This window comes from Haemorhous mexicanus, chromosome 26, assembly GCF_027477595.1.
Source record: "Haemorhous mexicanus isolate bHaeMex1 chromosome 26, bHaeMex1.pri, whole genome shotgun sequence".
Classification (NCBI taxonomy): domain Eukaryota; kingdom Metazoa; phylum Chordata; class Aves; order Passeriformes; family Fringillidae; genus Haemorhous; species Haemorhous mexicanus.
This window is the reverse complement of record NC_082366.1, coordinates 741833-768304: the sequence shown is the minus strand read 5'-3', so window position 1 is coordinate 768304 and position 26472 is coordinate 741833. Positions and strand designations below refer to the sequence as shown.

Genomic DNA, 26472 nt, shown 5'->3' with positions numbered 1-26472 from the left:
GCATCCCTGCCAATCCCCACTCCCTGAAGGGGCAGAGCTGCATCCCGGCATTTATCAGGAGAGAAACAAACCCAAACCAACCAACCAAAGCAAACATACAAAAAGCCTGCTCCTTCAGACAAAACAAATAATTTTAAAAACCCCAATTCTCCCCCCATGAAAAACACCCCAAAACTCTAGTTATATAAAAATACAGTACTTGCAAAGAAACAAGCAAAAAAAAAAGAAAAAACAAATAAAACCAAACAAACATACAAACCCCCAAGAAACCCAGCCCTCCCCCAAAAAATTTAAAAAACCAACACCTCAAAAAAAAATCCCCCAAAAATATTCCCAAACAAACCCACCCTCAAAAACCCCCCAAAAAAATGAAACAAAAAACCCAACCCCCCAAAACAAAACACAACACAAAAACCCCCAAAAACCCTAGAAACAAACACATACAAAATTAAACCAAACCCCACCCCAAAACCCCCTCAAAAATAAAAAACCTCCTTCAGAACCTCCCCCCAAAAAAAACCCAGAAAAACCTTCAACACCCTGACAAAACAACAGGTTTTGCTTTGAACATGGAAAACTCTCTGCAGGAAAGGGAGATGCTGCCATCCACATCCATCCTGAACTTCCCAACAAACCATCCTGGGGTAGCACCTACCCTTGGCCAAATCTGTGCATGTCCAACCCCCCCGGCTTTATCTCCTTGGGCCATTCCTTGGGGACATCTCGTCCTTCCAGGGGCTGTCCAGGCCTGGCAGGTGTTTGGAGCTGCTGCCCCTCAAGGGAGGAAGGGGCTGCTCAACAGGAACATTAAATAATCCTCATGGCATCATCTCAGCTGGCCTTGCCTCTGCTCCAGCTGCTCCTGCCTCTCCCCCAGAGGTGCAGCTGCCTTGGAGGAGCTCTGGGTTGGAGAAGGAGAGGTTTTGGCATTTGACCCCTGCACTTTCTGGGCTGGTGGGGCTGCTTACACTGCAGCAAAGGCAAACATGCATTTCCTGCATCTACCCCTGGAAGGAACTCAGGGAAGGGTTTGGGGGGGATAAAAGTAAAAAGTGAAAATAATTGAAACCCCTAATTAAGCTGGAGGCAGCAGCACAACAGACAACAGGGTCTCCATGCCTGGGGTTTAGGGTGGGTTGAAAGCCAATAGGGCTAAAATCCTACAGGGAACTCATCCTGCTGCTTCCTCAGCTCCTGCCACAGCTCTGGGTCAAACTCACATTCCTGTGGGGACAGTGGAAACCTTTGGGACTAACTGGAAATCATAAAATCAAGGAATAGCTTAGTAGTTTAGGTTGGAAAGGATCTTAAGACATCATGTTGTCCAACCCCCTGGCATGGGGAGGCACACCTTCCATTATCCCAAGTGGCTCCAACCCCATCCAACCTGGCCAGGGATGGAGACTCCACAGCCTGGACTTGCTGCCAGCTTTCTTGGTGCCCAGGACTTCTCTCACAGAAAGTGTGGACTTTCCCCTTGGATCAGCACTACCATGGACACTCCTCTCTCAGAGAATTTCCCCAGATCTGCTACTGCTGCAGAAAGTGCTGAGGCTGGACTGGCAAACACCCTGAGCTTGGAAAACACAGGCTGAGCTTGGAAAGGGGAGAGCAGAACTGTCGGCTTCCAGGGTACAACAAACAGAGATTCCACTGATATTCACATGTTTCCCAGGAGAAAAAATGATATTGAAAACACTCCATGTCAGAACAGAACTTCCAGAACAGCCCTTGCAGTGACTTTGGCAGGGATGGTGGGTGGGAGCATCATCCTCACAACATTCTTCCCAGTTAGGTACAGACCTGGTAACAGGGGGGATCTGGGACACATTTCTGGAGGTTTTGAGATCCTGTCTCCTCTTACTTCTGCACTTGTGGGGAAGGAACTCCCAGCACTCCTTCCTTCTCCTGCAGCTGGGAGAAGGTGCTGATGCATCTTTTTGCTACACTGGGTGCTCCAAGCTCCCTTCCTCATCCTCAGGGATGAGCTCTGTGTCTGGCTGCAGCCTTCAGTGCTTCAGGGCTGGATCACAGGATCAGAGAATCCCAGAATGGTTTGGCTTGGAAGAGACCTTAAATCCCATCTTGTTCCAACCCCCTTCCACTGTCCCAGGTGGAGTGTGATGCTGCCATGGTCCTCCCTCACACAAGTCCCTGCAAAAGGCTGAGGGGTGGAGCAGCCAATGCTCAGGGAGAAAGGGAAATCCTCCCAGGACTGCTGCCTGCCCCATGGTGCCTGGAGAGGGGCAGCCACACAATGCAGGGATTACAATAAACCCATAAATCAGTCCAGGGAAAGCAGGAAGCATAAACACCCCTGTCATCCCTGAATACACAGGGGAGTGGGCTTATGAGCAGAGGCAGGAGTTTTATTAAATACCCATTCCTGGGGAAACTCTGCCTCTGGCACCAGCACGGTGGGACCAGTGGGATGACTGGTGTCCTGTGAGCACAGAGAGGAGATGAAGCCTGTGACCCACCTGCCTGGCACTGGGGATGTGGCTAATGTGACTTGGAGCACCCTGGGATAGAGGAAGGTGTCCCTGCCCATGCCAGGGGGTGGAACTGTGTGTTCTTTAGAGGCCCTTCCAACCCAAACCATTCCATGTACAAACAGCTTTTGGAGCTGTGCCCACTCCACTGCCCTCCCTCCACCCCGTGCTGGATTTAAACCAAAGCAGCATCTGAAATTATTGCCCTGAACCTCCCTCCCAGCTGCCAGCTACATTTTCTGGGCCACAAGCCCCTGTCAACCCATTCCCTGAAGGATACAAGGAAATCTTCAAATGTGATATGGCAGCCTTTCCTTCCTTTGTTATGGGCAGCACCTCCTCAGGGATGAGCCCCGTCTTTATGCCCTCGGCTAGAGGATGCTCAAGCAGGCTCCAGCTCCAGGGGGACAGGCAGCATCTGACTCCATCCTCCATCCTCCTAAACCCCTGACTCTTCAAAATGCCCCATACCTCCAAACCACCCTGCAGGGGACCAGGCCCAGGGTGAACTCCAGCCCCTGACGGCCGCAGAGGCAGCTCTTCCCCTGCAGCTTTCTGCTTGCTTAAGCACTGCTTCTGCTATTAAATTCAGAAAAGCAATAACATCCCCAGCAATAGATGCCACTCACGATAGCTCAGGGCGCAGATAAGGCTCCCAGAAATGTGTTATTCCTGCTCAAAGCCTTGGTCACAGTGACCTCCACAGATACTTTAAACTCAAGCTGGTTTAAATTTGGTTCTTTGTCATTGCATCCACTTTTTAAGGAAACTTTCAGTGATCCTAAGCCCTGCTCATATCTGCTGTGCTCTGGTTTCTTTCTTCGTTTAATGGGGCAAAGACTAGTTAATTAAAAAAAAGATCTCCATCTCCCAGCTGACAGGCTGCCCTTGGCTGAGCAATCCTGCTCCCCACTCCTCCCCTTCTCCCTCCCCCCAGGAGATGGAAACCAGCCCTTTGATGGGATGTGTTGGCACCTTACAGGGATCCAGGATATTTAAAACAAATAAAATTAAAAACTAAAGAAGCAGAGTCAGTTTGCTCCCCACTGAACCCCAAAGCTGGGGAATGTAACTGCTTTAGGATGCAACACAGTCCCACAGCATTCCCACCTGCAGCCCTGGCCCAGCCCTGCAGGAGATGGGACCTGCACCTCTCCCACTGCTTCCACTGAGGTGTCCATCACCAGCAGGAGATGGAGGCAGCTCCAGGCCCCAATCCTGCACCACACACCTCTGCTTCAGGCTCCTGAGGTGCAGGTAGGAATTAAACTGCTTTTTTTTCCCCGGAAAAGGCTCCTTCCTCCCCTCGGATGGCATGGCCTGTTTGGCACCCCCACATCCCCTCCCAGCCAGGACCAGGCTGGCTCCTGGAAGGGGCAGAGACCAGAACAGCCAAAGCCAGGCAGGCTGGGCATCTGGAGAGAGAGGGGCAGGGTGCTTTCATGGAGCCCCACATGGAAAAGCTCCCCTATCCCTGTCCCCACACCATTTTCAATGCAGAAGCTGCAGACACACACGGCTGCATCCCAAACCCCTCCGTGTAATTACAGATCCTCGGTTTTTTCTGGGCTTCCACTTATTTAATCATCCTTTCTCATCTGCCTCTAATACCCTGAGCTCTGTCAGAGGGCAGAAACACAGCCTTTACATCCAGAAGGACAAGAGTTCCCTGCAACAGCTGCTATATTTAACAGAAAAAATACACTGGGTTGCCATGGCAACCCTGGCTTCTAAAAATAGATCTGCCATATCCAGCACAGCCGAGAGCACAGGCAGTGCTGACGGAAGCTGCTTTCCCTGAGCGCTGGGGAATGGAAGTAAACTTTTATTCCTCGCTGGAATCGCCACGGAGCAAACTATGAAAAAAAAAACCAAAATCACATGAGCCTTTGCTAATTAAAGCCTTGTTGGAAGGATCCCCGCTTCCCTTGGCTCAGGGACTGATCCCTGAACTGCAGTTCCTGGCATCAAAAGGGTGCTTTGGGAACAGGGGGCAGGGCTGGAGCCAGCTGGGTGAAGATGGAGGGATGGTGCTGGATGTGGTTGGTTTTCCTGCTGGCACTGACACGCTGAGGCTCACAGTGCCCAAGTGCCCACGGCTCTGGCAGCAGGGTCACCCCAGCCAGCAGAGCTGCCGGGGTAAGGCTAGCTTTGGGCACCCTCAGGGGGCACCCAGCCTTGCCTGGAGTGCTTCAAATGACCTGCAGAGAGCCGTGATGGGGATGCACAGTTTTCCAAATGGCCTTTTCCCCTGTTCCACCAACAAAACCAGTTCTCTGGGCATTGAATCAGAAGCATCCTCCTTCCCCACTGGAACACAGACCCTGTCACCAAAACACACCCTGAGCTCCCTACAGCAAGAGCAGCTGAGCATCCCCCAAAATCTGATTAGCAAGGCTGGGTAGTCACAGCCTGCCTGGGAACAGCAGTTGCTTCCCATTGCACTCCAAGCCTCCAGCCATCTCCCTAATTCTCCTTGGCATTTCTCGCCTAGTGGAGGGCATGCCCCTGACAGACCGCAGACCCCCGGCGCTGCTGCCCAGCCCCGATCCCGGCTGGGAGGATGGCAGTGCCCTCCCCATGCTGTCCCCGAACAGCCCTGGCTTCCAGGAACCCTTGAGCACGGAGGTGATGGGCTGAGTGCCTTCTGGAGGAGGCAGAGCACTGCTTGACTCCTGCTCTGCTCCCGGGAGGAAGGGCTCTTCAGGAGGAAAACACTTCAGCTTGTTGTAGCTCTCAGCGTGTGTGTGTGTGTGTGTGTGTGTGTGCGCGCGCGCGAGTCTTCTTTCTTTTCTTCCCCCCCACTTAAAGAAAAACAGATTGCCAGACCTGATGGGAGCCTAGGGCAATCTAGTGCAATATTTCCTCTATTTAGTGGTTGGTACCAACAGGTTTGGAGCAGAGTCCAGAGGAGGCCACAAGGATGCTCAGTGAGTCTGGCTGGCAGAGCTGAGGGTGCTCACCTGGAGAGGAGAAGGCTCCAGGGAGAGCTCAGGGTCTCTTCCAGGGCCTGAAGGGGCTCCAGGAGAGCTGGAGAGGGACTGGGGACAAGGGATGGAGGGACAGGACACAGGGAATGACTCCCACTGCCAGAGGGTAGGGCTGGATGGGAGACTGGGAAGGGATTGTTCCCTAGGAGGGTGGGCAGGCCCTGGCACAGGGTGCCCAGAGCAGCTGTGACCAAACACCAGCAGCAGTCGGGGTTCTCTTGACTCATCTCCCAGCCGAGGTGGCCACATGGACGTTGCCTCCCCTCCACCAGCCGTGCCAAGGGGTGTGCCAAGGACACTGGAAGGGCACAGGAGATGCCCCAGCCCAGCTGGGATGGAGATGCTGCTGCGGGGCACTCAGCTGGGAAGTGCCCAGAGGGTGCTGCTGTGCCATGCACACCCCTGTGTGCCCTCACCAGGGAGGCTGCAGGAGCATCCAGCTCCCTGAGGGGCTGGCAGGAGGCTGCTGGAGCAGGGAAGAGCCCCAGGGCATCAGCACAGGCTTGGCAGGGGGAGAAGGGCCTTGCTGGAGGACTTCAGTTCTGTTTGCTTCATCCTTTTTCATCCTGACCCAGTTCCTGGCCAATCCATGCTGGCCCTCAGCTCCCTGCAGAGAGGACAAAACACGGCACCTTCCTCTGGCTCCCTCCACCACCCATGATGTCCTGCTGCAGTTCCTGCTCAGCACCTTCCCCCAGCCTCTGGAAGCAGAGCACACTTGTCCTCCTCTATTTTGTGCCATGCCTGGCCCACTTTTACACCTGCCCTGATTTCCCTTCCCCCCTGCAGTGCCCGGAATGGTGTTTGGCTATGTCAGCATCACAGCAGCACCTCCTTGTCACCGACAAGGGCAGTGAATTCATGAAAGGAAAGGCTTTAATGGTGAATAAACTCCCACACCGGCCACAGGGAAAAGGGAGTGGATAAGATTTACACTCTGTGAGGGCAGGGGGTGCAGCTCCTCTGGCTCAGCACTGGGAGCATGGAGGGAGTGATTGCTGCTGGGGCTGCTGCTTTTAGAGAAGTGCACAGAGCCTGTTGCTGCTAATGGTGTTTAGAGCCTAAACTCAAATCATGGGGAGATGATTTAGAAGGAAATTCTTTAGTCTAAGGGCAGTGAGGCCCTGGCCCAGGGTGCCCAGAGAAGCTATGGCTGCCCCTGGGTCCCTGAAAGTGTCCAAGGCCAGGCTGGATGGGGCTTGGAGCAACATGGGAAGGTGTCCCTGCCCATGGCAGGGGGTGGAATTGGATGAGTTAAAGGTGCCTTCCACTCCAATCCCATTCTGGGATTCTATTAAATAGATTTCACCAGAGCATCCTTCCCTCACCAGGACAGCTTCCACCACTCAGTAAGGCCAGACCAGGTGCAGAGGTAACAGCAGCCTGCATGTCCAGGCCCAGCCATGCTGTGCGCATGGTCAGGCAGGTGCTTTCCCAAGAAAAGCCAGCTCCTGAAGGCTCTGTCCCAGCCCCAAGCCGCTGCCTCAGCCACAGGAATGCAATAACAGCCCTGCACAAGCCCACACCGACCCGTGGAGCTCGTGGCCCACACGTGGACTGCGCTCTAAAAGTGAAATGTGAGAGAGGTCATGGAAGGTGCTCAAGGCTTACAGAGGATGAGGCAGGACAAACACAGTAAAATGCTTAATTTTATGTGGATCTGGATGGATTTACTCAAAGGTTTGCTGGGACCCTTGGGAGAAACTGTAGGTGGAACATTCCTGGCCCCAGAAAGGATGAGACACATCACAGCAGAGCCAGAGCAGCAGCACAGCCAGGCAATGACTCCAAATGGGAGGTGACATCCCAGAATTCTGCACCCCTGGATGTCCCCATCACAGATTCTCACCTCCCTCCTGGTTTCATGCCACCAGGCTGGCTCAGGTTTTTGTCCTGTCCTTGCAGACATCCCACATCCTTCACTCTCACTTCTGGCAGGATAAAAACAAGAAAAATCATAGCAGGGCATTCCTGTTTCATCAGGAATCCTTGGAGAACCCACGTTACAAGCCAAAGGACACCATAGGTGCATTCAATCTGCTGGAAATTATGATTTTGACTCCACTGCTGTCCCAGACCATAGAATCCCAGACTGGTTTGGGTTGAAAGGGCCTCAAAGCTCCTCCAGTTTCAACCCCTGACACTCCTGGGACACCTTCTACTATCCCAGGGTGCTCCAAGCCCCATCCATCCTGGCCTTGGACACTTGCAGGGACCCAGGGGCAGCCACAGCTTCTCTGGGCACCCTGGGCTGGGGCCTCACAGAGGCTTGTCCAGCCTTTCCTCCAACAAAACCTGATTCAACCACACTGAATTTTGCCTCGGGTTTCCTTTCTTTGCTCCAAGTCTAGCTGGGTCTCTCTCCAGGAGCCAGGAATTAGGTAGCACAGCTATTCCAAAGTAAATTGCCCTACAGTTTCTTTTCCATAGCAAGAGGGTTGTTTTCTTAGGGCAAACCACTTTTATCCTTGAGGAAAATGTCAGCAGGAGGAATAGCCAGGGAAAACTCAGCCATGCTGCTGTCCTGGAGTTACTATCAAGTAAAAAAAGGCCAGAGTTTCCCCTCTACAGTTTTTGTGGCCATGTTCTTTAACTTTCCCCCAGCTCAGCTGAGGATGTCAGAGCTGGGGTTCCCTATAAATACTCTCAGCCTGGGCTGGGGAGAACAAACCAAAAGGGCACAGAAACCATGGAGCTGTTCCAGCCAGGGAGAAACGTCTGTAATTAATGTAGTGGGAAAATTACACATTTCTATGGCCCCCCCAAACACAAGAGCAGACATCCATTTCCTGCAGGGCTGTGGACGCCTGCCAGCCCACAAATAAATCACAAAACCACAAAGCCAACAAGGAGGGGAAAAAGGGGGAATTATCACAGAGGATGCAGCAGCCTTTTGTACCAGGAAAATCACCAGTGTCTTCACCAGACATCTATTGTTTATCAATACCATTCCCTGATGCTTCCCACCATTTGGGACTGAGGTGGGGAGGGATATTCAAGCAGAACAACAGAGATTTTGCAAACGCCAAAGGCACAGCCAAGTGGTGGCTTGGGCGATGCACTGACCTGCCCCAGAGGCGTTTGTGGGACCAAACCCACAGCAAACCTGATATTAAATAGGCTTTGTCATGGGTGAAAAAATGGAATAAACCCAAAGCTGCGGACTTTCCTCCAGGAAGAGGGTGTCTGGAGGGCAGGGATGGAGCACTCAATGGTCTGGCAGCACCTCCAGAGGGATCACGTCCAGTGACGCTGGAGATTAAGAATAAGAGAACAAACAATTTCAGTGAGGACTTGCAGTCCTACTCCCACGCATTTTCCCTCCCTTGCCTGTCCACATGGAGGTTTAATGGCCTGAGCCCCCACTTCACAGCACCCTGGGGTCACTGAGAGCCTCTCCATTGCCTTCCAGCTGCCTTTGGCTGCAGCAGGGGGATCATGGCAGCAGCTTTCAGCTTCCCCCATGAAGCTGGGTTGTGTCAGCACCAGGGCACTGAAGGAGAAGGTCCATTAGTGGGGTTCTGAAGGGCAGTTCCTGTTTTCTGCACCACCCAGGGCTTGTAAATAAACCATGGGTGGGTGCCATGCTTCCCAGGATATATTGTGGCTACAGAAACCCTGGCAAATGCCTCAGCATTCCCAAGTGGGTTTTTTTTCTTTTCCACTCTGAGCTGAAGTGCTTTAGGGGGCACTCAAAACCATCCTGTGCTGCTCACAGAGAAGCTTCTCCACCACCTCTTTCCCTGCCACAGGAACATTGACTCTCAGGGACTGCAAGGGACCCTAAAGGCCATCCAGTTCCAGCTAGCCCAGGTTGCTGCCAGCCCCTTCCCACCAGGATGAGGTGGGTTTGTCCCCCCAAACCTCCTGACTTCACTGCCTGGCCACCAAACCTACACCAGAACCAGTGCTCCAACAACCAGTGACAGCTGTGAAGAAATTCCTCCCCTATTCCAGGCATGCCCATCCCAAATCCTCAGCCCTCCTGCTCTTACCCTGCAGTGGGGAAACACAGGTGGCACTAAGCAAAGGCAGGAAATAGAGCAAAATGCTTCCCTGCACCCCAGGCACTTCAGCTTTTCCTTTCCTTCCTTGGCCAGTTTAAATTAAAAAAAAAAAAAAAAAAGGGAGAGAGAGAGAGAGAGAGAGAAATTGTATTTATTCACACACACAACAGTGAAACATTTGTTTAGAAGAAAATCTCACTGATTCTTGGCTGTTATTCCAGACCCAGGGAGAACAGCAGCCCTTAATGTCTGCCTGTTCCTCAGTGATTTGTGCTTTTGTGCTTTGAGCGACGTTCCCAATTCTGATAAAGGTATTAGTGCATTTCTTGGGCTGAATTATAAATTATGAGATGCAAAGCCCTCTATTTATGCACTTCAGTGCTGAGAACTTACATGCAAAACAAGACACTCAAGCTCTCAAAGTTCCCACGGCAGCTCTCTCCACTCTGCACAGAAAAAGCAGCCAAATTCTTTGGCTGTGTTTATGAGGGACACATTTCAGGGATTAGGGCAGGAATAGAGATCTCCTGGATGTTTCCACAGCACTTTGCTTGGAGCAGTGGCTCCTGCAGCAATATCCTCTGAGCTGGGTCCAGGGCAAGCTCCCTCTTGAGCTCACCATGACCAAATGGCACACAGGATAAGGACATTCAGCATAAACACATCTGGAAGTGGCTCCCTAGCTGCAAAGAAATGCTTATTAACACACTTTTTTAGGGTGAAAATGGAGTAAAACTAAAATGTGGCAAGCACAGATTGGAGTTTTCATTTGGGGAAGGAGGGGAGGGGAAAGCTGTCCCTAAAGCAGAGCACACCAGCACTGCAAACAGCAGATTCATCCTTTGCTAATTGTGTTTCCACATCCTTTTAACCAAAGAATCACAGAATCATTACATTACGGTTGGGAACGACCTCCAAGATCATCAAGTCTTAACTGTGAATTCAAGAGCACAAAAGCATTTATCTGAGCACCACATCCACACTCCTTTTGAACATTTCCAGCATTGGTGCCTCTGGGCAGCCTGGCCCAATACCTGACCAACTTTCCAGTGGGGAGATTTCCCCCAGTTTCCACTCTAAACCTCACCAGACATAACATGGGGCCATTCCCTCTTGTCCTATCCCTTGAGCTCCAGAGCCTTGCCCAGCTCTGTTCCCTTCTCAGGACACTCATCCCAACAACAGGATGGAACAACAGGAAAGGGAGCTGCACTACCCCAGGCCAGAGCTTTTCCCCTTCATTTTTACAAAGAGGAAGAAAAAAAAAAAAAAAACACCTGGAAAAAAAAAAGAAAAAAAAAAATGTTCAGGCTAATCCTAAACTGAAAGTTTCTATTCCTTAGTTAGATTTCAAAAATCAAAGTTTGTTTGGCTTAAAGTCAAATGTTTAATTTGACATAAAAGCTTTAACTTTGCTTAAAGTTTCCTAGAATCTTAGAAATAAGAGGACTAAACAGCTCGTTTTTATAAAGGAAAAAAATAAAGCACTCTCCCCATCAGGGTTTGAGGCAAGTGACAACAATAAGCAGTGATAAAAGAGCAGTGGTCTGTGTTCACAGAAAATGCCTCAGCTTGCCCCTGTGCCCACAGGGATGCATCAGCTCATGTTGTCAAAACCACCCTGTTTAAAAATAATAATACCTAAATGTTCCTTCAGCCAAATGGAAAGAGGGGGGATGCCTGGGCAGGAAATGGAGCCAAGTGTCCCATCCAGGAATGCTGAAGTGTCCTGATGAGAGAGGGCCAGATCCCATGTCCTGCTCTTGTCCTGCACCATGAAGTGGCTGCTATGGCCCCTGGGAGCTCACACTGAGCCCTGCACTGCAGTCACAGCAGCTCTGACCCAGAGGGGAGAGCCAGGCCTGTTTTTTCAGGAGAAGCCTCTGCATTGTGGCTCTGCTTCATCTCCCCCTCTGCATTCTGCTCTGAAGCCCTTGCAGCACCCCAGAGACCAGCTCATTGCTTCCCACCATTCCCTGTTCAGGGTATTCCTCAGAAATTGCTGTGTGAGGGCATACATCCCCCTGTAGCTCCAGCTGACAGGAGGAGCTCACTGTGCTTGGGTTTGGGAACACTTTGGAAAAGCCCATCCCCCATCCCCCATCCATTTCATGCAATCACAGAACCACTAAACTTGGACAAGACCTCCATCAAGCCCAGAACAGTGTCTTTCCTTCTCTGTATCTGAGAACTGAGATCTCCCTTCATTTGAGGCTTCTCTAACAATTCAAAAACTCATATTCACCCTCATTAGCAGTTTGCTGGTGTATTTTTCCAGCCTTTCAGTGCTCAGTGCCAGCAGCTCCACACAGAAGCTCCAGCAGCTCCAGGAGCATGCTCTGGGCAGTGCAATTCTTGTCTGACCCATGGGAGCTCCAGCAGCTCCAGGAGCATGCTCTGGGCAGTGCAATTCTTGTCTGACCCATGGGAGCTCCAGCAGCTCCAGGAGCAGGCTCTGGGCAGTGCAATTCTTGTCTGACACACAGCACCTGAGCCTGTGTCTGTGCTGTGGCTGAGACCATTGCCCTAAATTCTTGCTGCTCCTCTCCAATTTCCCAGCCACGATTGAATCCCGGGGGGAATTCCACATTCCCTGCAGCTTCTTCCAGTTCCCCACGAAGCCTCAGGAGAACAGCAGCTGGTTTTGTGCTGCTGCCCTCTGGATCTGAAGGATACCCCTGAACTTTAGCCTGGCTCTTGCCCCTGGCCCCTCTCTGAGGTTTTGATCCAAGGAAGCCTCTGGACACGTTCCCCTGGCTCCGCTGTGAATTCAGCACTGCAGTATCTTGCATTGCAGATTATTTTTAGGGATGATCCAATTGAGACTGATAAAAATAAGAAAGGAGCTGGAGAATCTTTGCTAGAGCTGACTGTGAGATGCTGTGGCTTACCAGAGCCTCGTGGCCAGAGTGGGATTCCTGATCCAAGAGCACATCCCAGAATAGGTCAAGGGTTCATCCGCAGGGCTTGATGGCCCAGTTGTGCTCCCACCAGCACCCAACAGGACAAAAAACAGGGATCACTACAGATAAACACAGATACCTGCAGGTCAAAATACCCAAATCAAATCCAAATTTCCTTTCAAAGTTGAGGAAACATCACCCATAGCTGCCAAGGACGTCTTAAGCAATAGTGGCCAGCCAGACTGGTGATGCACTGCTGAATTTCACTGAGAGCCTTTAAAAATTATTATCAGATCTTTAATAAACTCAGCTGGGCTGTGCAGCCACAGCCCTCACCATGGCTCCCAACTGAAGAGAAGAGCAGAAAGCAGTGAGACACCTCCCTGTGCCATATGCCCAGACTCCAGAAAATGTTTGGGGTGAAATTCCAGAGCACAGTAAAGGACAAAAACTGATTTTTTTTTTCTTTTCACTGGTGTGAAGAAACAGGACTTGCTCTCAACTGGTTGGTCAGTATTGCCTGGAGAAAGAAAGTAAAAAAAAAACTACCTGTGAGAGAAGACATGTCTAAACCAGTCACTTCGAGGTATTTATTTTTTTAAGAAGGGAATTTTCCCTTTTTCTTTTTGGTCAGGTTGATTATTGCCAACAGTATTTTAACATCTGCTGTGCCTTATGACCTACCACATTTACCCTACTTACACTAATTAAACTTTAATTAAGCTTACTAGATGTTCATCTAACATCAAAAGTAAGGCAAAGGCTTTGCCAAGCAAAGGTCTTGGCGTGGCCGGGCAGTTTGGGTTTACATCATTTTATTTATACATTCATAACAAAGGGGAGGAGTTTTGAGTGCAGGTCACTTCTGCCCTACTCACCTGACCCTTCCAGCACCTGCTCTGCAGCTTTGTTCTGAACCAGCTTCACGGGGACTGGCACTTGTTGGGGTAACAGACACCTCAAGGGACTGACGAGTGTTTTGGGATGCTCCCATGAGTCCAGGCCCTCAGGTACCTCAGGTTTCTTCTCTCAGGCTGCCAATCTGGTCTTGTATTTCTGTTTCTTAAAAAAAAAACAAAAAAGAAAAAGAAAAAAGGGCTTTCCTGCCAGCCCACCCTGGCAGTGCAGGGGTGCAGTCCCTGCTCTGTGCACACACAGCTGTTTTCCAGTCAGCCTCACTCAAACAACTCCAGTCAAGTTTCCTGACAAGTCAGTTTTCCTCTCCTCTCTGCCTCCAAAATAAATTCCCTCACATCCCAGGAAAGGTGCTACCACAGGCTTGGGAAGGGAGGGAGAGGCAGCATCAGGAGTTCCTTGTGACACCTGGAGCACGGGCGTCACATTCCCCTCACCAGCCAGGGCTGCATTAACCACTGGGGATTAAAACAGACCCTGGTGCTCTCCTCAGCTCGAAAGATTCTCAGAACCCTTAAGGTTGGAAAAGACCTCGAAGATCTTCGAGTCCAACTGTTAACCCAGCACTGCTTTTCCCTAATTTCAGCAGGATCAGCTGGGAAAGCAAAAGCCAGCTGCACTTGCACACTTCAAGGATCAGCAATTGGATTGTTGGGGTCCAGAATTGTCCTCTTGCATGGCTCATACCATTCTCACCTTCAGCAAAATGGCTCTGCCTTTGATCCTGGGAAAGCCACTTATTTTAGAGCTATTCCTCTAAAATTGCTTGAGCAAGACTCCCTCTTTTCTTTCTTTCTTTCTTTCTTTTTCTTTCTTTTCTTTCTTTCTTTCTTTCTTTCTTTCTTTCTTTCTTTCTTTCTTTCTTTCTTTCTTTTCTTTTCTTTTCTTTTCTTTCTTTCACAAGCAGGAACTTTAAAAAAAAAGTTTTTGGAAAAGGATATTTTGGCAACAAACCTTTCAGTTTAGTGCTTGGCAGGCACCAAGCATTTAAGCTTTGAAAAATAAAAATTTGTTCAGAGCTTTGGGGTTTTGATATTCTTTTGGTCTTTCTAAATGAAAGTGCAGGTTGGGGCTGTGAGTGGGGAGGTTCTCACACACACACACACACACACACACACACACACACACACACACACACAAAAAAAAAAAAAAAACTCCAAACCCTCAACCCTCAAGGATTTCCAGTGATCTCTGCAAAAAAAGGTCTGAATCCAAGTCCAAATTCCCAGGAGGACCACACATGGATTCATGGAGTGATTTCCCCTGAATGACAGCTCCCAGGTAGCATTGAGGGGTGTTGGAATGATGGAATAGTTTGGAAAGGACCTTAAAACTCTTCCCAGTCTCCTCCCTGCCATGGACAGGGACACCTTCCACTGGACCAGGTTGCTCTAAACCCTGTCCAGCCTGGCCTGGAGCACTCCCAGGGATCCAGGGGCAGCCTGTTTGGGGGTGTAAGGGAATTCATTGTTCCAAACAACAACGCCCTACTTGTGGTGTTTTATTTTCAGTCCATCCAAGGAGAGATGTTCCTGGTGAGTGTTCTGTGCACAAACAGGGGCTCCCAGTGAGACATCCTGGCCATCAGCTGGGCCCAGTAATGGAAACTCTTTGTGCAGGAATGAAATGGGTGCCTGTGCCACAAAGGCCTGGGCAAACAGGTGCCCTGAGCACACAGCCTGGAGCCAATGCCCCTGTTATCCCTTGGTGTACAGAACAGGGTAATAACCTCTTTAAAACCACATCCTGCATCTCTCTCAGCAGCCCTGCAAAGCCTGCACCGAGCTTCCTTTCCTGGGACCCTGCAATGGCTTTGCTTCCAAACTCAGTTGCTCCATGGGACAGAAAAAAAAAAAAAAAAAAAAAAAAAAAAAAAAAAAAAAAAAAAAAAAAAGCAGAGAGGTAAGAAGAGAAACGGAGCATTTGCCAAATGTGTATTGAACTTCACACAACAAACTCATTAGTTCAGGCGGCCCCGTCTCTATGGCAACCAAACAGCACAAAAACAAGGCATTAACACCTAAATGTATTAGTGGGCAAGTGCTTAGCTTTTATCATTCCTGAGGTGTATTCCCCTCCGCAGCTCGTTGGGGTTCCCAAGGAAGACGAATCTGGTTCAAATGCCAACATAAACATCGGAACACCATTTACAGACAGCCGAGCCGGAGCTTTCGTAGTTTCAATCACAGTTTGAAAAACAAACAACAAAACAAAACCGAGAAAAGGAGGCTGTGTGTAGGGGAGTTACCCAATTTTCATTTTGCTTTGTGAAATTGTTAAAGGTTTGCAAGTCATATCCTAACAGCTCCGTGAGGATCTTCATCAGGAGGAGGAATGGGGGTTACAAACTGGTTCTCCCAAAATAATTTCCAAGTGCCCAGCCTTTATTTTACATGGATATTATGAGCCCTAGGAAAATGTGACTCAAACTCCACTGTGCCACAAGGCTCCAGGTCATGCCACAGGCTCTGGGGGAGGAGTGGGGCTGTTTGGATTTGTTCCAGGAATACACAAGGGCTTGGGCATAGAGATGCTGGAAAGCCACATTTAAATGCTTCCCATTTAAAGCATCTTCCCATTCCGAGGGCCCTGGGTGAATTCCAGTGGCCCCAAGAGCTCAGACCATGCTGGGACAGCTTGGAGAAGATGACAAGGTGTCAGATCTCTCTCTGCAAGTCAGAGTGAGGGAAGAGAGCAAAGGATGTGTCTCAGCCCAAGGCACACTTGAAGCTGTGCTGGGGCTAACAATGCTCTTCACAGTTCCCTAAGTGTTCACTGAACTTCTTTTCTCATCTTTGCTCCAGGGTTTAGAACAACCTTCAGTAGGAATAAGGATCTGGCTTTCTTGGGGTGGATAGTCTTAAAGAGTCTAGTCCTGCTCACTGTCTGAGAGAGGAAATCTCTGCCCAGGGAAGCTGTGGCTGCCCCTGGATCCTTGGCAGTGCCCAAGGCCAGGTTGGATGGAGCTTGGAGCACCCTGGGAGAGTGGCAGGGGGTGGCACAGGATGAACTTTGAGGTCCTTTTCAATCCAAAGCCATTCCCCCTTCCATCATGCACAGTTGTTTCCAGGTGAGAGGCACCTTGTCCTGGGGCTGATTCAGACCTAATCACTAAACGTTCTGTGTCTCCACACAATGACAGCAAGGAGAATCCAGGCAACACACTCAGGAAAAACCTTTAGTGGGAAAAGCAACACTACACCAAGAGAGGATGCCTTAAAAAAATGTCAAACCCATCTTCTCCTCCAGCATCCTTCAGGTGGAGTCAAGAGAGCACCTCTGCTGCCACCAGCACAGATTTAGCCCGTCCCAATGTAGAAGGTCTGATGGCAAATTGCTTGTCACCTGATTGCAGCCGTGTGACCAGCAAGTGCTACACAGAGTGGTGCTGCACTCCCCACGCTGCCAGCAGCAGCAGCACAGACCAGCACCAACATCCACCCCGTGTGCTCAGGCAGCACCTCCTCCTGCAAGCACTGCCAGCATTTCAGCTGGCCAGGGCCTGGCTTCCCAAGCCCTTCAGGCAGGTTGCAAGAAAGCAAATTAACAGGTTGAAACCCTGACAATTTTCTTCTGAAACAAGGTCACTGAGGATCTCACAAGTCCCTGGCTGGCTGGCTATCAGCTCAAAGGCATTTCAAGAACATTAGCACTGGTGCCAGAAATATCTAGGCTCATTCCTGCAGCAAAACAGTGGAAGGGGGATGGGACGTAATGAACAGGCAGAGGGATGGGGGAGCAGAGATGTTTGGGGGTGTGTTTTTGGGGTGCCTCCACCACTGGGAAGAGTAAACAAAAGAGTTTTAAAGTCTCCCATCAGCCAGAACTAACTCTGTCACCATGACCACCCTATGGTTCATAGCTGGACTCCAGGATCTTAAAGGTCTTTTCCCACCTTAATGATTCCACATTTACCTCTGGCAATAGATCTCAGCACACAGCAGCAAAGCAAACTCAAAATAAACCCTCAGCATGCCCAGTCCCCTACAACATGCACTACAAAAGTGCTTGCTGATATCATGCCCAGCTCACCAGTGCTTTTCCTCTACTGGAAATTTTGTTTGCAGTCTCTAGTCTCGCCTTATGGTCTTTTCAAAATGAAGGGCTTTGGGGTTTACCAGTGAAATCATTGCTGTGGAACAAAATTCAGTAATCAGAACAACATTTAGCAATCAGAACAACATTCAGCAATTGTAACAAGAACCACACCTGCAAGCTTCAGTGCAAACCTAGCTCCAGATGGACATGGAATAAGATCTCTCACAACCCTCTTTCACAGCGTTCACCATTTTATTTTTGGATTTGATGTCTAAATTGAGCGTTTAGAGGCCTCCATGCTGAACCCTGGGGCTTTTTTCGCCAAAGCTCTCCTGGCTGACATACCCTTGGGTCGAGGTGGATGCTCTGCTCCTGGTCCATGTGAATACAGACCAGCTCTGACTGCTCTTGTCAAACATAGCAGCATTTCTGGGCACGAGGGCAAATGGGTTTGAGCTGAAGGAAGGCAAGTATTAGATGGGATATTGGGAAGGAATTGTTCCCTGTGAGGGTGGGGAGGCCCTGGCACAGGGTGCCCAGAGCAGCTGTGGCTGCCCCAGGATCCCTGGCAGTGTCCAAGTCCAGGCTGGACATTGGGGCTTGGAGCCACCTGGGATAGTGGAAGGTGTCCCTGCCCATGGCAGGATGTGGGATGAGATGAGCTTTAAGATCCCTTCCAACCAAACCATTCTGTGATCTGACCCCTAAAGTTCACACCTCCAGACCTCTGTCCTGGTGGGCAAAGCCACCCTGAGACAGATGCAGATCCCGGGAAGCAGCTTCTGGTTGTTGCTGCCCTCACTCCACTCACAGAGCTGCAGATTGTGCAACAGCTCTGAGAAACCACCCAGGCCCTGCAGAGCTGGTGCCATGCTGAATGCATTAGCTGTGCTAGGAACAAATGAATGAACCAAAGCCAGCTTTGGTTTTGTGCTGGGGGCAGAGGAGCGCGGCGCGGAGTGGCAGAGAGGCAGAGCACGGTGACACCGCTGTCCTCAGTGTGACAGACCAGCATGGGTGCAGCCACACACCACCCAGTGGTGCCCAGATCCAGACCTGCAGGCTGTGGCTGCTGGAGCAGTGTTTATTCTAGCCCTGCTTCCCTCGTGCTTGTTCCCAGCAGGAGGGGATGTAAACTGGCTCAGTCGTGCCTGCCCAGCCCTCCATCCTCCGCCACGTGCCAAAACTCTTCTGCTCACGCTCTGCAAGGTCACATTTATTGGCAGAGAGCTCGGCTCCCCTCTCCCTTCCCCCATGCTCCTGGTGAAATATGAAAACAGCCTGCCACCTGCCATTTGCCTGGCCTGCTTCTCTCCTTGTGCCAAAAATTAGCAACATACCCCAAAATTTAATTGGAAACACTGCACTGCACTGCAGGGGTCCCACTGCTGTTGCATAGAAGAGGCTTGACAAAAAGCCAATTTAATTTCTAGATTCCACGGGCTGAGTGTAGCCGCTAAGTGAGGAGGTAAAAAAAAAAAAAAAATAGAAAAAAAATCCCTTTTATCAGGCCAATTCCTATTAGTAGATTCAGATCTTTTAACAAGCCATGCTGGAGGAATCAGCGAGCTGTTACTGCCAGCAGATTTAGGGCATCGTTTCTTGGAATTGGAGTCGTGTGGGAGGTCAGGAGTTAGAAGTCGGCATTCCCAAACTTCAGAGCTGGGAGCTGGGGTGTGCAGGGCAAAGCTGAAGGGGGCAGAGGATTCCTGAGGGCTGACATTAACCCCGGGAAGGAAACTGCCCCGCTCCCCCTCCTCCCCAGAAGAGCTTGCGCAAGTCCTGGAGGATCCTGGCAGGAGGGATCTGGAGATGCTCCCGCACCTCGGCGCTCAGGGCAGCTCTGACAGCGGAGCACAGCACCACTGCTGCTGCCCAGGCTGCAGGCCAGCCCTGCAGAGCCAGCAGTTATCTTCTTTTTGCAGGAAAAGGGCAGGACAGGCGAGCAAGAAAATATAGGGCACCTCATTCACACCACGCCTTGGCAGAGAGCTCGATCAGCAGATTTGTGAAACTGAAAAGCAACATTTCACCCTGAAAGAGCTGTTTACATTGTCAGGGTTGACTTGCCAGGCTTAGGAAAGAGCTGTGCCAAACTGGCTTATTATTATCTCCCTTCCCCAAAATACTCAGGGCCTGCTCCTTTGTTCTGGGATGTCTGCATCCATGGAGCTGTGCTGAAATCCATGTGCCTCGGGGGCACCTGTACACACAGACACAGGGAACTCAGCCACTCTGACAGCAATAAGGATGGATTTTGGGAAGGAGTTGTTCCCTGGGAGGGTGGGGAGGCCCTGGCACAGGGTGCCCAGGGAAGCTGTGGCTGCCCCTGGATCCCTGGAAGTGTTCAAGGCCAGGTTGAAACACCCTGGGCTAGTGAAGGTGTCCCTGCCCATGGCAGGGGGTGGGATGAGATGAGCTTTAAGGCCCCTTCCAACCCAAACCACCCTGGGATTCTGTGAAATTAATTGCCAGGCTGGAGCTAAAGCTTCACTGACCTCATGTTTCCCCTGGAATTGCGCTCCCTCCTCGACCTTATACCAAGGCTGTACAGAACACTCAGGAGATCCAAACAGGAACAATCCTTCCATTTGCTCTTATGGAGAAAAGTGCTTAAACCCAAATCACAGTACTATTAAATATCTCCCCACATCCTCCCTGGCCAGGTTCCTTGGAGAAGATGCACAGGGATGCTCGGATCAGGGGCCCTGGGGGCACTCAGGTGTGGCTGAAGGCCCAAACAGGACACTGGGACAATGGAATGCCTCTGGGGATGGAGTCTCCCAGCCCATCTCACAGAATCTCAACATCCTGGGTGGAAGGAACCCACCAGGATCATGGAGTCCAAGCCCTGGCCCTGCACAGGGCAGTGCCCAGAATCCCACCCTGCGCCTGAAAATGCTGTGTTTGGGACTGGGACACCCAAATCCCATCACAGATCTGCTGTCTGGGACTCTGGGCTGCCTTAATTTCAGTCCCAGAAGGGCAAGGCAAGAGGGAGCCCTGAGGAAACTCCACATTCCTTCTCATCAGGCTGATTACTGAATAGGCTTTAACAGATCAGGGAATTAAGAATATGGTTAAGTCTAAATAACTGCTTTGAAATTCTTCAAAATTTGATTATTTTTTTCTCTATAGCAAGCATGCTATAGAATACTAGGGAGATGACCCCACGTTTCCAAAACTAAAACAAAGTCATCACAAAATCCACAGCTGCTCCCCATTTGCAATAAGCTGTTTAAAACAAAATAAACCAATACATTTTGCTCCAAGAGACATGCATTAGGCACTGGCAGCTTGCTTCCCTCATTCCTCTATCCCCAAACACTTTGAATGGAAGGAGGGGGAAACCTTGAAGTGATACATATGTGAGAAGCCCTGAGAACAATAGCTGCCCCCCAGCTGACTCCCGAGCTGTTATTAAACTCAAGGTTCCCGTGCTAGAGGAGCACAGCTGGAGCAGCACCAGCACCAGGCTCTGAGAACAGCAGCAAAAGTCAGATTTCCACCTACAAACTCCTGGAAGTTTGCAGCCCAAAGAGCAAAACACCACAGATTCATGTGGGCAGGCTCAGAGCATCCTGATGGCATCCTTCAAGAGCAAAATATCAGCAGGTTAATCCTCAGTTCAGGAGGGGCAGGATCCTGCTTGGAGCCCAACATCACCATTGTGCTTTTAAATTGAATTTTACTCACAATGAGGTGCAGTCAGTGCAAAGAGGCTACACTAGGTTTGTCACACCATGGTGTCTGGAAGCAGCAGCCCAGTCCCTGGATGTGTCAAGCAGGGGAGAAGAAGCTGAGTGCTGCTGTTTGCAAGCAGCTCACAGCTCTTGTCTCTCCTGAAAATGAGGGGAAGACTTAGAGGGTGCATCGTGCACTGGAGGTGGCTCTGAGGATCCCTTTTTCTGGGCTTTGGAAAATGAAGCTTTTCTTGACACCCACAGCTGCAAGTGTGTGCTGCTGTTCCCTCTGATTCCCCGGGCATGGAGCTGGCCCAGGAGAAATAATGCCATGAAAGTTTTCTCTGAGTTTAAAAGCTCAGAGATGCCTCTGAAGCACTACCTTCAAATGAAACCTTCACCAAGGGACACTGTCAGGAAGAAGGAGCAGCCCAGCCCAAGAAAGCCTCGCCCCAGGCAAGAAACAGAGATGAGGAAAGAGCTGAGGGAGGACTAAACCACTCTGTTCAAAACCAGATCTTCAGGCATCAAGGACTGGGGAAAGCAGGCGAAGGAAGGTTTCAAAGGCTGCCTGAGACTTGTACACTTGTACTCCCCAGCAGGCTTCTGTGCCCACATTAATCTCCTTTCTGCAGAGTACACACAGAGGGGATGTTCCACGGCAGACCTTACCTGAGTTATGCATCAAATACCTCTCCACTGCCACTGGATCCCAGTCCCTGATTCCCAGAGAGCCCTGATAAACTCCCAGCCCTGCATTAAGGACTCCAAGCTCAGCAGCAGGATCTCTCCATCCAGCACAGCAATACCCCCACTCCAAGATTTCCCTGGAGGCACATTGCTCTGAGTCACCTCTTCTCCAGCCTGATGTTCCCAGAAAGGCTGGGGAAGGGACCTTAGCATTCCAACCCCCCTGCCATGGGCTGGGACACCTCCCACTATTCCAGCTTGCTCCAAACCCCATCCAACCTGGCCTTGGACACTTCCAGGGGAGCACAGGAGAATTCCCAGAAAGTTTTAGATGTGAGGAAGCATCTGGGTTCTCCCCTGGGTGCCAGGATGCTAACACAGCTGCCTAGGAAACTTTTCATTCTGTTCTGGATTTGGGTCTTCTGCTGGTCCAGTGTGGCCTGTCAGAGAGAGCCAGGCTTGGCATCTGCCACTCTGCTGTTGAAATTTAGAGTAGGCGTTTGAAATTTAGAGTAGGGATAAAATGATCCCTCAGCATTCCTGCACAATGACAAAGGGCAGCTCTGCCCCCTCCCTGTCCCCAGGCTGTCAGAGGCAGTGGTTTGCAAACAGCCTGGTGACAACACTGCTGAGTAACATACAGGGTGTTAAGAGAATTCAGAATTTTTTTAAGAGAGGTTCTGCAGGAGGTACTGACCTGGATCCAGCTGTTGCACCCTTCTGGGGGAAGAAGTCAACTGGAGCTTTCAGACCTTCCACAGGGAGACCCCGAACAAATACTCCAATCAAACAGGAGGATTTGCTGTCTCACAAAACTCTCCCTGCCAGCTGTGCTCCAGCCCCTCAAGCGTATCCCATCCTTTGCTGCTAAGCACATCCCATGCACAAAAGCTCATTGCAGTCTGTGGTCATTCTAAAGGGGTCACCAAAGACCTGAACTGGCTGAAGCCAAGGTGTGAATAATAGAAATCAGCTGCCAGGACCAGGCTGTAAATCATCTGAGACCTCTGATGGAGCCCAAACAGGAATTTTTTTTTTTTTTTTTTTTTTTTTTGCTCCTTGGGTTGGATCAAAAACATTTAAAGTGGCAAATGCAACATCTGCAGAGGGTTTCAGGAGAAACCCGTGGCACTACAAGGAGTTCAGTTCTCTCAGGCAGAAATTCTTCCCTGCAGAGGTTGCCCAGAGAAGATGTGGCTGCCCCTGGATCCCTGGCAGTGTCCAAAGCCAGGCTGGATGGGGCTTGGAGCCACCTGGGACAGTGGAAGGTGTCCCTGCCCATGGCAGGGAGTGGTACAGGATGAGCTTTGAGGTCCCTTCCAACCCAAACCATTCTGTGATTCTCTCATTTGGGTGGGATTTGATTCTGGACAAGGTCTGCAGGCGATGTTCCTCTTCGTCCCACTGCCCTCACTCCTGCAGCTGAGCTCTGACACCGGGAGAGGACCCTGTGCCTTCCCTGATGACTGCACAGCACTTTCCCTGAGCTGGAAAACCTTCTGCTTGGAACTGTCCCAGAGACCCAGGAGCAGGGTGATGCTTCTGCTGATGGAGAAGGTGACCTTGAGAGGCTCAGAGCTGACTTTAGGTAGCACAGGTACCTGTGTCCTACCACCCTAACCCTGCTGGAAGGCAAAAATCCCAGGAGCTCTGCTTCCACCAAGGGCAAGAACCTTTTCATCCAGCATCTCAGCAAAGCTGCTTTCACAGGAAGCCTCGCCAGGCCTTCTGCAACATTTCCTCCAGCCAGGCCTGTCCCCTGCCTTCCACAGGAAGGAACATTTTGTTCGAAGACAGCTAATGACCCATTTACATTCGCCTTTAAAACCATGTTGGGTTGTTTGTCCCTCCCCTCCCGCCTCTCGGCTGCCGCCGCTGGCCTGTAGATCCTGTCAGGGATAATTACGTTGGCTTTTCTGTGAAGGGAGTTTTCCCTCTTGCCATGTGTTTTCTGTTCAGGGCATAGCACAGTTTCAACAGGTTTTTGAAGCTGTTGTTGTTGTTGTTGTTCCTGACAAGAGCTGCAGTTATGAAACACATCCTCATGGCCCCGCCGAGGCCCCAGCCAAGGCAGAACCAGCTCCCTCTGACGCAGGAGCAAATTGAGACCATTTGGTACTGGGGAGCACTGGACATCTTATTCCATCTGCAAGGGAGCTGCGAGAAGGGCTGAGCTGCTCCTCCCTCCCCTTCCCTTTCAGTACACTCATTTATCCCTGCCAAAATGCACTGTTTCCCTTCCAGTCTCCCCACTTCCCTAATATTATCCACACGCCGTCAGGGCAGACATGGAAAAGCACCTGCCCATCTCCCTCATCAGGTACCTGGGACAATCCCTGAGCTCTGGGGACACGACGCTGTCCCTCGCACCCTTTTGCCGGGGGCGAAGCTCATGGCACAGCAGAGCAGCCCAGGCCAAGGCGGGCAGAGAGCTGGAGAAGGATCCCAGGAGGTGCTGCTAGAGCCGGGCTCTGCAGGAGAGCAGCCCGGGCACGAGCTGGGCCCTGCCCTGCCAGCGGGGCCTTCTCCCCACACTGAGGGGCCCAGCCGCGGCTGTTGGGGCTGGCCGGGCGCTCCCTTCTCCCCACACTGAGGGGCCCAGCCACGGCTGCTGGGGCTGGCCAGGAGCTCCCCTCTCCCCACACTGAGGGGCCCAGCCGCGGCTGCTGGGGCTGGCCGGGAGCTCCCCTCTCCCCACACTGAGGGGCCCAGCCGTGGCTGCTGGGGCTGGCCAGGCATTCCCTTCTCCCCCAGGCCGCTCCCCAGGGTGGCAGCAGCTCATTTGTCAGGAGAGGGGCCAGCAGCAGCCGGGAGGTGGCAGAGCTGGAGCACAGCTGTGCTCCCGGCAGCCTCACACCGCGCCATGGCCCCACAGGCCCCATGGAGGCCATGCAGGCCGCACGGGACATCCGCAGGGACAGAGTGCACCTGACAGAGGGGGACAGAAGGGGACAGAGGGGATGCTCTGGGTGGAGCACAGTGCCAGCACAAACCACCTCACAGGCTGCAGAAGGTGGAAGGCTCAATCAGCAGAGTTTCCTCGCTGCCCTGGCACAAGGGATGGCAGTACAGCTCCCCTCCGCCCCCTGCCATTTAGGGCATATCAGGGCTGGCTGTCCCCGAAGAGAGCCTGCTCCCTGTGGGATTCCCTCCTCTCAGGACCCACAACATCCCTCTGGCTGTCCTGAGCAGCCAAGACCCCTGCCAGGGGTCTCAGAGACCCTAGCACAGAGCCCAGAATGCTCCACGGGTCATAATCAAAACCACATTCTGGTTTTGATTACGACCCGTGGAGCAAGTTACCAATCTTAGATGAAGATCTGCAAGCCACAAGAAATTAAGTAGAACGATAGTGAATTTATCACAAGGTGAAAAAGTGGATTTTGGGTTTTTTAGAATGGAGATTTAGGGGGCAAGATGGAAGGATCTGGGCATGTCCTGCCTTTCTCTTTCTTCTTGGCCTCCATCTTCTGCTGTGATGTTAGCACTTTTAGATTGGTTTAGAGTAGAAGCTCACTGTCTAACATAAGTGATAAGTATTGGAAAGTAATTGTAAACATTGTATACATAATTTTTAGTATAAAGACATAACACTGCCCCGGGAGCAGGCGGATTGCCTCTGTCTTGCTGAACGGACCTCAGCTGGACAGGAGAAAATATTTTATAGATAAGGAACAAAGAACAACCTTGAGATCGAAAAATGAAGAGCTCTGACTCCTTCTTCAAGCGCTGGGCTGAGAAAAGTGACTTTCCAACTCTTCTCGGGATAACTCTGACAAGCTAGAGACCCCGACACCCTCCCAGCCAGCTTGGGTCACAGTGGCCTTGTCCAGCCCTCAGCACTGCAGAGCTCTGAACTGCTCCTGGAGACCTGGACACCATGGAGTGGCCCTGAGGAGCCCTTGCAGCCCACAGGAGGGCAGGCACTGGTCTGGTTAGTGATGAGATCCTGTTTTACCACACATACCATCCTGCCAATCTGGAAAATGAAGAGCCATCCACTCAGGGAATGGCAGCACCTCCACACCTCTTGGCCTTGCCTGGAGAAGACACCAGCACAAAGGATGGATTGTAAATCATCTTCACATGTTAATCCAATTGGTTTTGCCAGGGAAAAAGGGAAATAAGGTAGTACATATATCATGTCTTTAAATGCTGCATAATGGCTTCAGATTGAAAGGGAGTAACTTAAATTGGATTTTGGGAAGAAATTGTCCCCTGTGAGGATGGTAAGTTACTGGCACTGCCCAGAGCAGCTGTGGCTGCCCCTGGATCCCTGGAAGTGCCCAAGGCCAGGTGGGATATTGGGGCTCGGAGCACTCTGGGATAGTGGAAGGTATCCCTGCCCATGGCAGGGGTGGAATGAGATGGACTTTGAAGTCCCTCCCAACCCAAACCATTCTGTGGTTCTTTGTTTCTATGACAAAGGAGCTCCAGGAGCCCTCCCTTTTTAGGCAGGGTCTGGATCTGCCTGTCCCTGCCTCCTGCCACGGGTAGGAGCACCTCTCCCTGGACAAAGTTCTCCAAGGATGCCCACTAGCACGGCTGCCCTGCCCTCCCTGAGCCGGGAAGGCAGCCCGGGTTTCAGTGGAAAGCTCATTAAGGAGGAGTTAAGTGACAAAGCAATCAGGTTTATCAAGGTCCAGCTCGGGCTTTGGGAGGAAATGCAGCCGCCGCCGGAGCACATGCCAATATTGTTAATGCCTTTTGGGGCTGCATCTGAGACTGGGTTTGTTTTGGCAGCTCCAAAGCCT

At 51.1% G+C, this 26472-nt stretch overlaps 1 long non-coding RNA gene across 3 annotated transcripts; it reads right to left on the bottom strand.

Moving 5' to 3' along the window:
• Positions 1–1667: 1667 nt before the first annotated feature.
• LOC132338565 (uncharacterized) lies at positions 1668–20275 on the bottom strand. Of its 3 annotated transcripts, none has more exons than XR_009489476.1 (5): positions 17340–20275; positions 13271–13454; positions 12381–12912; positions 9478–9573; positions 1668–8734 (listed from the first exon to the last, which is right to left on the bottom strand). It is a non-coding gene; the product is annotated as an uncharacterized LOC132338565 (long non-coding RNA). The 3 variants fall into 3 exon arrangements; XR_009489477.1 differs by having other exon boundaries at positions 12381–12511; XR_009489475.1 differs by having other exon boundaries at positions 12381–13454.
• Positions 20276–26472: the final 6197 nt, after the last annotated feature.